The 12447-nt window shown below is 42.6% G+C and overlaps 1 long non-coding RNA gene across 1 annotated transcript; it reads left to right on the forward strand.

The window, feature by feature from the left end:
- The first annotated feature begins 6214 nt into the window (after positions 1-6214).
- Positions 6215-11089, forward strand: LOC115508768. Its single transcript, XR_003967110.1, has 2 exons — positions 6215-6310; positions 10713-11089. It is a non-coding gene; the product is annotated as an uncharacterized LOC115508768 (long non-coding RNA).
- Positions 11090-12447: the final 1358 nt, after the last annotated feature.

Genomic DNA, 12447 nt, shown 5'->3' on the forward strand with positions numbered 1-12447 from the left:
TATATTCATTATCCCCTTAGCTGTAGCTGCCTCATTTTACCAGGGCAGTAGCAGTGTGACAAATTTATCTCTTCACATAAACTGATAAGTGAAACTGTACTTACACTTTTATTACTGCCCTCTGGTATCCATTGTTGGTGATCTCTGTGCTATAACCAGTCACAATTTCTTTAAAAGCTGACATTCTTTTTTTTTTTTAAGTTTACTTATTTATTTATTTTGAGAGGGACAGTGTGAGTGGGAGAGGAAGAGAGAGAGAATCCCAAGTAGGCTTTGTGCTGCCAGCTGAGAGCCCAACCGCAGGACTTGAACCCACAAAACCGCAAGTTCGTGACCTGAGCCGAAACCAAGAGGCTCAACTGAGCCACCTAGACGCCCCTAAAAGTCGACATTCTTATTAGTATCCCCTCCATGTGCCTTCTATTTAATAATCTATCATTATGTTGATTGTTAATCAACTTTTATAAAATGGAGAACATTAAATAAAAATAAAATTAGCATGATTTGAAACAACAAAAAAAGCCGACATTCATATTCACTTTGTAGCATGGTGTTGCCCTAAGGTTTATAAAAACAAAACATCATAGTAATGGGTGATCTAAAGCACTGAGGTGCAGATATTCATCTTACGGACAAACTGCCAGCCCATCATTTATAAGCTGATGTTTTTAAGATGTTTTAATAGCCTGTCATTTATATAGCACTTAGTTTATGCTAAGAGAAAAGTACAGTGGGTAGCAGAGAGCTTGTTTCCCAGGAGCTTGTCTGAGACTCCTCAATACCAGGTCAGGATGTCTCCTTAATGCTCCTTCAGTAATATCACCCTGTTGTGCCTAACACTGCAAAGGGCAAGAACTGTATTAAATAATGGTCCCTACAACGACTACACTGGCTAGCATTTATAGAAATAATTAAAAACACACGACTACACTGGCTAGCATTTATAGAAATAATTAAAAACACATATAATTTAAGTGTTTTGAGGGAATGCAGTGCTGCATACATTCAGAGAAAATAATGAGCAGTAGGACCAAGGGTAGTTAGGTAGACTCTGGAGGGATTTAAGCTGAGCCTTGATGAATGAGGAGGATTTGGAGAGTAGGACAGCAATAAGGCATATGAAACAGGTGAGAGCGAGGGCACAGATAGAGAATTATTGTAACTTCTGTAGAGGACAGCGATCAGCTTGACTTGTGTTGTTGGTCCTCGTTTGAGAGTACTGAAAAAGAAAATTAGGTGTGCTTACGCAGAACCATGAGATGATTCCAGAGTAACAGTTAAGAAAGCACACCTAGGCTGGCTGGCTTAGTTGGTGGAGTGTGTGACTCTTGATCTTGGGGTCATGAGTTCAAGTCCCACCTGTGGTGTGGCGTTTACTTAATTTTTTTTAATAAAAAAAGGCACATAGGGGCGCCTGGGTGGCGCAGTCGGTTAAGCGTCCGACTTCAGCCAGGTCACGATCTCGCGGTCCGTGAGTTCGAGCCCCGCATCAGGCTCTGGGCTGATGGCTCAGAGCCTGGAGCCTGTTTCCGATTCTGTGTCTCCCTCTCTCTCTGCCCCTCCCCCGTTCATGCTCTGTCTCTCTCTGTCCCAAAAATAAATAAACGTTGAAAAAAAAAAAAAAGGCACATAAACAAAACCTAACATGGTATATCATTCATATAAGCAACATAGTTCAGCAAGATACATTTGAAAACAATGATCAGAACTTAAATTTTTTGGGGGGGCGGGGTGGGCAGGGGAGTGAATCAATACTATTGCCTGTAAGAGAACAGTTCACTAGGGCGCCTGGCTGGCTTGCTCGGTGGAGCATGCAGCTCTTGATCTCAAAGTTGTAGGTTTGAGACCCATACTGGGCATAGAGATTCCTTAAAAACAAAATCTTAAAGAGAGAGAACAGTTGACCAAGTAGCCAGCCAGAGACTCCTATGATGTCCAAATTGCTAGTAAGTATGAATGGGCTGTAAGTAAGAGAAGAATTGATCAGGATAGTGTCCACTATACATCAACAAGTTGGATCAGCAGAAGTAGACGGGAAAGGCAGTAGAATATAGTGATTGGCTGGATGAACTTGAGCGTTAACAGCCGGGGGTTCTAAGGCCAGAGCCGCCATTTCCCAGCTGTGAGACTTCACGCAGATTACCTAATCTTTGTGGCTGATTTCCTTCCTTTGTGGAATGGGGATGATGATAGCACCTATCTTTCGAGTTGTGAGAACTAAATGTTTTGACCTATCTGGAGCACTTAGTACCCCCTGGCACACAGTAGGCCGTCACGAAATAGTAGTTCTTATTACCGGGGTAGTTAGCTAGAGTCATTGCTTCTTGAGGTGATAGTAAAGATTAAATGAGACAATACTTAGCATAGCAGCTGACACATTATTAAATGAATATTAAATGTTAGCTACAATTTTATTATTACCTATTAAAATGGTTGGCGATAGGTTTCGAAGATAGAGTTCCTAGGGCAGATTTGCACCTATCAGCATACTGATACACACACAAAGCAAAACTGATGTTTAGCTAAGACTCTGACTTCTCTATATTGGAAGCAGTTTAATTAAATCGGGTTAGTAACCTTAATTCTAGCCCCACACAGTCCCAGCTTCCTCCTCTCCCTACGGGCTCTTGGAACTGAACCCTAATTACCATATTACCCCAGGCAAGCCTTATCAAATATGGCAGCTGGCTTTCCAAACACCATCAAAAACTGAGCAAGAGACAGATTCAGGGAATAAGAAGGAAGTAAAGACTTAACAAGGACTAAATATTGCTGATTGAAGGCATTTCTCCGCTGTCATTCTGGAAATATATATACCCATTCAGGGAGGAGTACTTTAATCTAAAGAAGTCCTGCAGCCTCTCTCTCTTCTGAGAAGGCACATTTTGTACTCGGTAACCTTTGAGCTAGATGGACCTACTCCTCCCTCCAGAGCCTCTGCTAAGAGATAATTGCCTTTTGTCCTCTACATTTCTGTTCAACTTACTCTTGAAAGAATGCTTAGGATATTAACACTGCTTGATAGCTGTGCCATGTTTTTAAGCAAGCAGTCTGTGATAAGTGTTTCCTAGACTTGAGAAAGCTGTCATCTCAGGGTTCCCTGACCCTAAGCCCAGCTGCCACTCCATCCCAGTCAGAAAAGGATTTCAGGTTTCCCTGGTATACATGGTTTGTAAATAGGCCCTGTTACTGTTTAAACAAGAGTCTGTCGCTATCAGAAATGTACTTTACATCATAGCACAGTACATAAACAAGCTCACCTGCATATCACACACGTAAACGTTATAAGTAACTATATGCAGTTCCCTGTGCTGTTTGTTTTCTCTTCTGTCCCTTTAAAAAAAAAATGCTGGTTATGACTCACTAAAATGTCTAAAAGTGCACTAATGACTTGGAATTTAAGTTGGAAACCACTGCTTTATAGCTCCCATGGTGTTTTGAAGAATTTATGCTATTCTAGAAACGTCTGAGAGGAAGGATAAATCTTAACCCCAGGAGGACTTAATTCTTGTGTGGCTGTGCAGAGGGGTGAGGAGGAAGAAGATAGATATCCAAGACCAAAGAATGCCAGGAAGCTCAAGAACAAGGCTATTGGGAATTTCTTTCCTGTAACTGGTAATAGCTACCTCCTCAGAACTGGGCCTCCCCGTGAACAAAAACAATTTCATGACAGTAGATTTAACACCCACTTATACCTCAGTTGAGGAAAACGCCAGGCGTAGATTTAGAATTCTTACTCCTACATTAAAACCTACCTACCCATCAAGGTTCTTGCTCGTATGCCACTTTCTTCATCAAGCCTTCTCTGACATTCTTGCCACAGGTAATATATATAGTAGAGAAAGTGAATGAGCTTTGGAATCAGGCAGAATTGGGTCCAAGTCTCAACTCTCCCTGTGTGATACTGGACAACTACTTAAGCTCAATATTGGTGTCACCGAAATGGGGATAATGATCATTTTTCTTGCAGAATTGTTTTGAAGATCAAAGGAGATAACATCTATGAAGGCTCTTTATGTTGCCTTTACTCGCCAGACAACAGGCCTTCTCTAAGTGTTCATTTCCTTCATTCCTCTTGGTAATTACCGTCTTTTCAAAACATCCAGGAACTGTGTTTCTCCTAAGACCTCACTCTGCTTCATACTATAGCAGCAGGCATATTTTATCTACCCTCCAGGGACAGGCTCCTTGAGGATAGGGTCCATCGGTTATCTATATTTGCACATAATACACAGTGTTTAGCAGAAGGCACTTACGAAATATTTTTTGACTTACCAAAGAATATCATCAAAGATAGTGAGTGTGGCCCTGTCAAAAAAAAAAAAAACAAAACACCAAACATTTAGAAGTTCTGCACACAAATGTGGCAAACAACTAGATAAAAGCTTACAGTATAAAATAATTATGATAGGAGGGCACTGACCAGTAGGATTGTAAAGAATTTGTGACAGCTTATTATGACCGTATTCAGAGTTCATTCAATAAAATGAGCAGAGAACACTAATGCCAGAAGACAACAGCCCAGGTCTTCAAACATGAAGAAACTCAAACAGCACTACATGCCTGAGTTTTTCCTGAGTGACAAACTATGTGTAAGTGTGTGTTTATACGTATCAACGTATACAACCACGAAGTCCGGCCAATTAGGAGGGAAATTAAATTTAAAACTAAGAAAGTGAATAATTTTGGTAAATAATTTATTCAACAAGTATTTATTTGGGTCAGACGCTCTTCTAGTTGCTTTGAATGTATCAGTGAACGTGGGGCACCTGGCTGGCTCAGTCAGCGGAGCGTGTGACGCTTGATCTTGAGGTTGGGATTTGAGCCCCACACTGGATGTCGAGAGGACTTAAAAGTAAACTCTTTAATTAAAAAAAAGGAATCAACAGTGAACAAAGTAAGTAAGCCTACTTGCCTGTGTGAAACCCAATTCCAAGTGAAATAGGAATTAACGATTTGAACATGTATCTTCACCAATACTGAGCAACTATGGAAATTATGGTTACAGAATAGAATACGAATGTTATAAACCTGAGCAAAATAAACATAACTGAAAAATTGTGAAGAGGTCACAGAAAGCATGTGAATACTAGTTTTCATGAATTGTCTACTTTAACTGTCTAAAATTGAAAAGTAGTTAAAAATATTAAGCCTAACAACTCCAACTTCTGACAGCTTTTCAGAATTTCCTTTCTTAACCTAGAAAAAGCTTTTAGAACACAACACCCTTCACGTTAAAGGAAAAAGTTTTCTACTTCATGTTCTTTTGTTGCATCAAATTCAAGTAAAATTCATTAAAATTAGAATATTTTCATTAAAAATGGCATCTATCATAGAGCAGTCAGGGTCTAACCAGAAACTGCTTCGAGTATTTTCAGTGAGGGAATTTAGCGCAAGGAATTGATTATACAGGTAAAGGAAAATCTAAGAAGCTAAATACGACCAATGAGATAATCCGGTGATTGGTACAAGAGCCAGAAGCCACTGAGGGTAGGCTGAGGGGACAAGGGGAGAAAGCAGCGTTACCTGAATCGTAGAGAGCTAGAAAAAACACAGCCGCTGTCAAGAATAGAGCCCTCTCTTCCCTCTTTCTTGTGCCCTCTAGTCTCCCAACAGTCTTTCATTAATTGACCCCAGCCAGATGTTAGCCAACATAGGAGCCCGGGATATGCAGCCTGGTAGGGCCAAAACCCCTGTGCTGATAGAGAGGGCAAGGAACGGTCACACAGGCCCTGCATTGAATATAGAGTACCATTTATTTTTATAAAAGTATTGCTACCTATCTCCCCGTAGAGATGTATAGATAGCTACACGTGCTGTTTACCTAGTAGCAATAACAGTTATTTATGGATAGACTGATTTTGAGTGATTCTGGCAACTTCATATTTTTCTGCACTGAGAATTTTTTTTAGGTTGGATTTTTAAAAATTTTCATCCACATTTTGATGAGCCGAACCATCAATGAACATCGGTTTAAAACTATGGTAAATTCAGGCAGAGTTCTAGAATTATGTGTTTTCCAGTATTCTCACCATGTAATAATATGTCAGTTTCTGCAACTGATAAGCTTTTTTTTTTAATATTTATTTATTTAGAGTGGGAGAGAGAGTGTGTGCACGAGCAGAGGAGGGGCAGAGAGAGAGAGGAGGAGAGAGAGAATCTCAAGCAGGCTCTGCACTGCCAGCACAGAGCCCCAAGCAGGGCTCGAATCCATGAACCACGAGATCATGAGCTGAGCTGAAACCAAGAGTCAGAGACTTGACTGAGCCACCCAGGCATCTCAACTGATAAGCTTTCAGATTCTACTCAGGTGAGAAGCCTAAATTAAATCTGAGGCCAGTTAAGTATGCATTGTATTTTTGTAACAGCATTTCCCCCATTTCACTGGCAAATATTTTTGTATATCCCAAAGAGTTAACATGGTCACAATGCCATTATCACATTGTCTCTTCAAAAAGTCAGTGTCATGGGGGGAAAATGTGTAGGAGGGCTTTTCAGATTAATAAGACTAAAGAGCTGAACCAACTAAATGCAATGCTTAAAGCTTCATTTGATCCGGTGGAACTAGAATGTATTATGCTAAGCAAAATAAGTCAGAGAAAGACAAATATCATATGATTTCAATCATATGTGGAATTTAAGAAAAAAAAACAGATGAGCAAGGGGAAGAGAAGGAAAAATAAGACAAAAACAGAGAGGGAAGCAAACCATAAAACTCTTAATACAGAGAACCAACCGAGGGTTGCTAGAGGGGAGGTGGGTGGAGCGATTAAATAGGTGATGGGCATTAATGTAGTGTAGAAGACACTTGTGATGAGCACTGGGTGTTCTATGTAAGTGATGAATCACTAATTCTACTCCTGAAGCCATTATTACACTATATGTTAACTAACCGGGATTTAAATTAAAAAAAATATTTTTAAAAAATCTTCATTTGATCCAAATTCAGAGGGGAACAGGTATAAAAGATACTGGGGAAATTTCAATATGACTTGGCTGAAAGATGACATAAGGGAATTATTTTCTTAAGTGTAATAATGATGTTTTGGTTAGGAGATGTATGCTGACAGGGATAGGATACCATGATGTCCACAAGTTACTTTGAAAAGAAGTATGTAGCTAGGTAGGCATGTAGACGTATAGATATGGCAAATGTGGTAATTAATGAATCTAAGTGATATACTGTTGTGTTCTTTCAACTTTTCTGGTGTTTAAAATATTATATAATGAAAAGTTAGAAAAAAAATGAGAGACTCATTTGCAATAAAAACAAATGTAAGCAATAAAAGCAATTAAAATATCTGGTGTTAGGGACTGAATGTTTGTATTCCCCACCCCAGATTCAAATGTTGAAGCTCTAACCCCCCCAGTGTGTTGGTGTTTGGAGGTAAAGCCTTTGGGAGGTAATTAGGATTAGATGAGGTCATGAGAGTGGGGCCCTTACGATGGGATCAGTATCTTTACAAGAAGAATCCCCAGAGAGTGTGTTCCTTCCCTCGTCACACACATACACCAGTGAAAGGCGACATGAGCCCACAGTGAGAGGGAAGCCAGGAAGAGGGCTCTCACCAGGGCCTGACCATGCTGGCATGCTGATCTCAGACTTCCAGAACAGTGAGGAAATAAATTTCTGTTGTTTAAGCCAGCCAGTCTGCCGTATTTTGTTATGGCAGCCCCAGCTGACTAGTGTAGATTTAGGTATCAGGACGTGGGTGCTGCTATAACAGATACCTAAATGTGCGGAAGTGGCTTTGGCAGCTTTAGAAGAACTTTGAAGTGCACAGTAGACACATGGACGCTAAGGGCAGTTCTGGTGAGGTCGCAGACAAATGAACGTGTTATTGGAGGAATATGTTTACAGGAGAAAAGGCAATCCTTTGTAAAGTGACAGTTTGGCCACACTGTGGTTGGGTGTTTCATAGAAGGTGGAACTTGCAAGTGATGAGACCAGGTATTTAGCTCAGGAGATCCCCAAGCAGCTATGAAAGGAGCAGCTCGCTTCTTCCTGACTGCTCCTAGTGATGTGCAAAATGAGAGAGATGGAGTCGTTAGGCAAAAGGGAACCGGAAAAGGAAGATTTGGGAAGCTCTCAGCCTGTCCGTGTTGCGTAAAATGAGAACTGGTTTTGAAGTGATCCCTAAAGGTGCGGCTGAACAGCCGTTAGATACAGATCATCGGTACAACAGTTTATGGACTTAGCCATCTCAACGAAGCCACACGTAGAGATGGGATTGTACCAGCCGAGGCTCTGCTGGCGTGAGCGGAAGGGAAGGTAGAAGACAAGATGGAATGAGGGGTGGCTGTCGGGCTTCTTGGATTTACAGCACGAGACCATGGAGCCATTTGGCCGTGGATGTGTGTGCGGTCCTTCAAGAATAGGGAAGAAGGACCGCACAGGGGATTTCAGAGATCATTAAGGCTGCTACTCCACAGGCGAGGCCTCGTTTTCAAAGGGTGGGACCGCTCAGCAGTGCTGCATGGACAGTGCCATCACGGAGAGCCACGTGGGCAGGGCTGCCATGTGGGGGGGGGGGTGGTGATATGGTGACACGGCCACCTCAGTGGACCTGGAGGGCGGGCAGAGCATTGAGCCAAAGTCAATTATTCTCCAGCTTTAAGAGCTAATGGAGTTTGCCTGGCTAAGTTTTGGGCTTGCTTGAGACCCATCACCCCTTCCTTCTTTCCTGTTTCTCCCTCTGGAAATGGGAATGTCTGTCCTCTGCCCGTCCCCCATTGTGTTTTGGAAGCGCATGACTTGTCTGGTTTCCCGTGTTCACAGCCAGAGAGGAATTTCACCTCAGGATGAATCCTATCTAGAGGCTCACGCCTACCTGATCTAGATGATATTTGGATGCAACTCTGGGCTTTAGACTTCAGAGCTGACAGAATGAGACAGGACTTGAGAGTTGTTGGGATGGAATAAATGTATTTTGCATGTGACAAGGATGTGGATTTTGGTGGTCCAGTGGCAGAATGTTATGGACTGAATATCTGCGCCCTCTCCAAAGTCATACTGAACTCCTATCCTCCAGTGCGATGGAGGTGGGGCCTTTGAAGGGTAGTTAGGATTAGATTGAGGTCCTATGGGTAGGGCCCTGGTGATGGGATTAGTAACCTTATATGAAGAGACAGCAGAGAACTTGCTCTCTTTCTCTCCTGGTACACGCACTCAGGAAAGGCTCTGTGAGCCGGAAAGAGAGCTCTCACCGGAACCCAACCAACCTGCACCCAGCTCTCGGACCTCTGGCGTCCAGAACTGTGAGGAAATGAATTCTGCTGTGTAAGCCATAGTGTTTTGTCATGGCAGCCCCAGCTGACTAAGACATCTGGGAATGACCTAACTTTTCCGAGTTACACAGAAAAGCCCTGACGGCACCATGAGGTCCGCTCCACAGAAAAAGTCCTCATGAGTGTATCGGACTTCTCACTGAGATGCTAGAGAGTGATACACTCTTCCCTTGTCAGGAATAAAGACACCAGGTTGTCAGCATCTGAGCTTTCTGATTTGATGTGTGTGGGGGGGGGGGGGAGACTATCCATCCTTCTTCACCCTACTTTAGTTGTCCCACTTGCTGTGAATATTTGCTTCTCTCTCATGATGAAAGGCAATAAAAATGATGGCTTGGTCTGCCTGCATCGTGGACACCAGAGGAATTTAGGACCCAGAAGAATGAATCCTGTCTGCCCAGTGGCCCATGCGGGACGTTTCTTTGGCCCCTTCTTAATGCCTCAAGGGACAACTGAGCTACTCCTTGGAATGTGTTAGTACCTAACGACGTACTACTACGTACCTAGTCTTCAGCCATCTCCTAGGTGCTACCCCACACCATCAACATCACCTCCCAATATATACACACATTGTACTGAAATCTCTCATTAACAGAATTTACTCGGTGTTTTGGCTCAGTTGTTAACGGCTTGGACTCGGGAATTGTAGCTCTGCCATTTACTTCCTGAGAGGCAACTCTCAAGTTTTCCTTGTCTCAGTCTCTGTATTTTGCAAAATGGGAATAGTTGTTCCCTCCTCTTAGTTTTGTTTTGGAGATTAAATGAGCCAGATGAATTTAAATAGATTAGCATCACCTCTAACACCATGCCTAACAAATAATAGAAAACTTACCGAGTGTTTGGGCCTCCCGGGTGGCTCAGTTAAGCGTCTGACTCTTGATCTCAGCTCAGGTCTTGATCTCAGGATTGTGAGTTCAAGCCTGCATTGGGCTCTGCACCGGATGTGGAGCCCTACATTCAAAACACAAAAAACAAAAACAAAACAAAACTTGGTGTTAGCCCCCTTCATCTTCGTCACTACCTTTGCCAGGTAGATAAAAATCCTAGACTCTAAGCTGTTTAGGAGATGATGTCCACTAGGTGGCACCAACCACAGGTAAATAAAATCTCCCACATAACACTATTTCGTAAGTTCAGAAGTCCCGTGAGGAGACCAATAAAACTGTGGTGATAAGGCGATGTACATATATAGATGTAAATGCAGTTTGGCCCCCAAACTAAGTGTTTGACTCATAATAATGTCCTGAAGCAATTGTCTAAAACCAGTACAAGTCAAATCGTTTTGGTTTGATTCCCTGACCGCAGGAGATCCTGATACTGGGGATCAGCAGAGAAACTTTGAAAAACCCTCCTATTCTGTTTCCAGGTACAGCGGAGTGACGCTTGGTCAGGTTTAGGTAACAACTGGGGCTTTTGTTTTGCAGACCTCTGTTCCTCCAGCTCTTGTTCTGCTGAGGTGACATGATCGGAGGACCCTGCGGAAGGCCAGAGACTTTGCGCTGTGGGAGGGACCTTCTGCAAGGACAGAGAAGGGAAACGACAGAAATGACATGGGGACAGAAACTTGGTTGGAAGTACGGAAGTGTTCAAATGGGGCTTTAGCAGATTTTTCTATGTGATAAGGAATATCAGTAGTGCTTTTGCAATGAGATCTGCTTTTCTGACATCTGAGAAAATGACCTCAAGGTACAGCAAGAACAAAATGGCCTGGACATTTGAGTTACAACACTTTTTTACTTTCTTGTCATTCTTTTCTGTTATCCCTAAGCCTTCAAATAAAATGTTTCAGATTTCTTAGTTATATTTTGGGGAAAAAAGGGAGAGGTTTGTGTCCATCTTCGGAATTTTTAGACCAGTTGGAACTGAGCTACAGAAGTAGGGTGCTAAGAGTTTGTGAGATGTGAGGGCACTCCATGAGGATCCTCACCTGTACTCAGAGACAGCAGATAAAAGCCTGGAATCCCTACAGTTCCACGGGATGCAAGAGTTTGTCATTTGGGTATCAAAGAGCAGCACAATCCCAGACAACTGGCCATGGTAATACACTAGGCCGGTGGAAAACCTCGGGGCTGCAGGTGGATCCAGAACAGGGAGGAGTTGACAGATGACGCATAAGTGGGCAGAAGCGAAGAGGGTCTGTAAACAAATGTGGAACCAAATTAAATTGGGGAAGAGGGCAAGTTGAAAAGAGCAGTTTGGAAAGGTCGCGCTTCAGCTCTTTGCGTTTGGAAAGATGATAGAGGCCACTGGCGGGCCCCCAACCCGTCCTTCGTTTCTGTCCCAGGGGAAAGGGAATTCCTGGTTCTATACATGCCAGATCTCCTCTTGTCCACACACCATCAGTTGTCATTTCTAAGCCCCCTCAGTTCTTTCTTTGCTGGCTCTGTTCTCTACACATACAAAAGATGTTAAAGTCTCTACCTTTTTAAAAAAAAATTTTTTTAACGTTTATTTTTTGAGACAGAGAGAGACAGAGCATGAATGGGGAGGGTCAGAGAGAGAGGGAGACAGGATCCGAAACAGGCTCCAGGCTCTGAACTGTCAGCACAGAGCCTGACACGGGGCTCGAAGCCACGGACCACGAGATCATGACCTGAGCCGAAGTCAGACGCTTAACCAACTGAGCCACCCAGGCGCCCCCATTAAAGTCTCTACCTTTTAAAACAAAGCAAAAACTCTTGTCATTTTGCACCTCCTAGTTTACTGTCTTGTTTTCTTCCCTTTGCTGCCAGCCTCTAGAAAGAGCAGTCTCCCCGGTTCCACTTACTGTTCCTTCCCTGCACTGTGGCCATTTTGCCAACACCTGACTGCAGATGCTCCTTCTGAGATTACCAGTGAACTTCATGTCAAAATCACCGGGGAGTTTTCAGCCTGAATCTAACTAAGCTATCCACAATACTTGCAACTTTGTTTATTTATTGTATAAATAATGAAATAATGTATGTTATATAATTATACATATTATAGCATAAATAAAATAATTTATGTAAGATTGTGTAAATACAACTTCAGTAATTATTGAGCACCTACTATGTTTGGCACCATTCTAGGCCCTGTGATGTATAGATAGACGAGGTCCTGTCTCAAGGGGGTACCCAGGTTGTAACCAGAGTTGTCTGTCCCGGGGCCCTGTCGAGGGGGATGGTGAGCCCATGACTT

Source organism: Lynx canadensis, chromosome A2, assembly GCF_007474595.2.
Source record: "Lynx canadensis isolate LIC74 chromosome A2, mLynCan4.pri.v2, whole genome shotgun sequence".
Lineage (NCBI taxonomy): Eukaryota > Metazoa > Chordata > Mammalia > Carnivora > Felidae > Lynx > Lynx canadensis.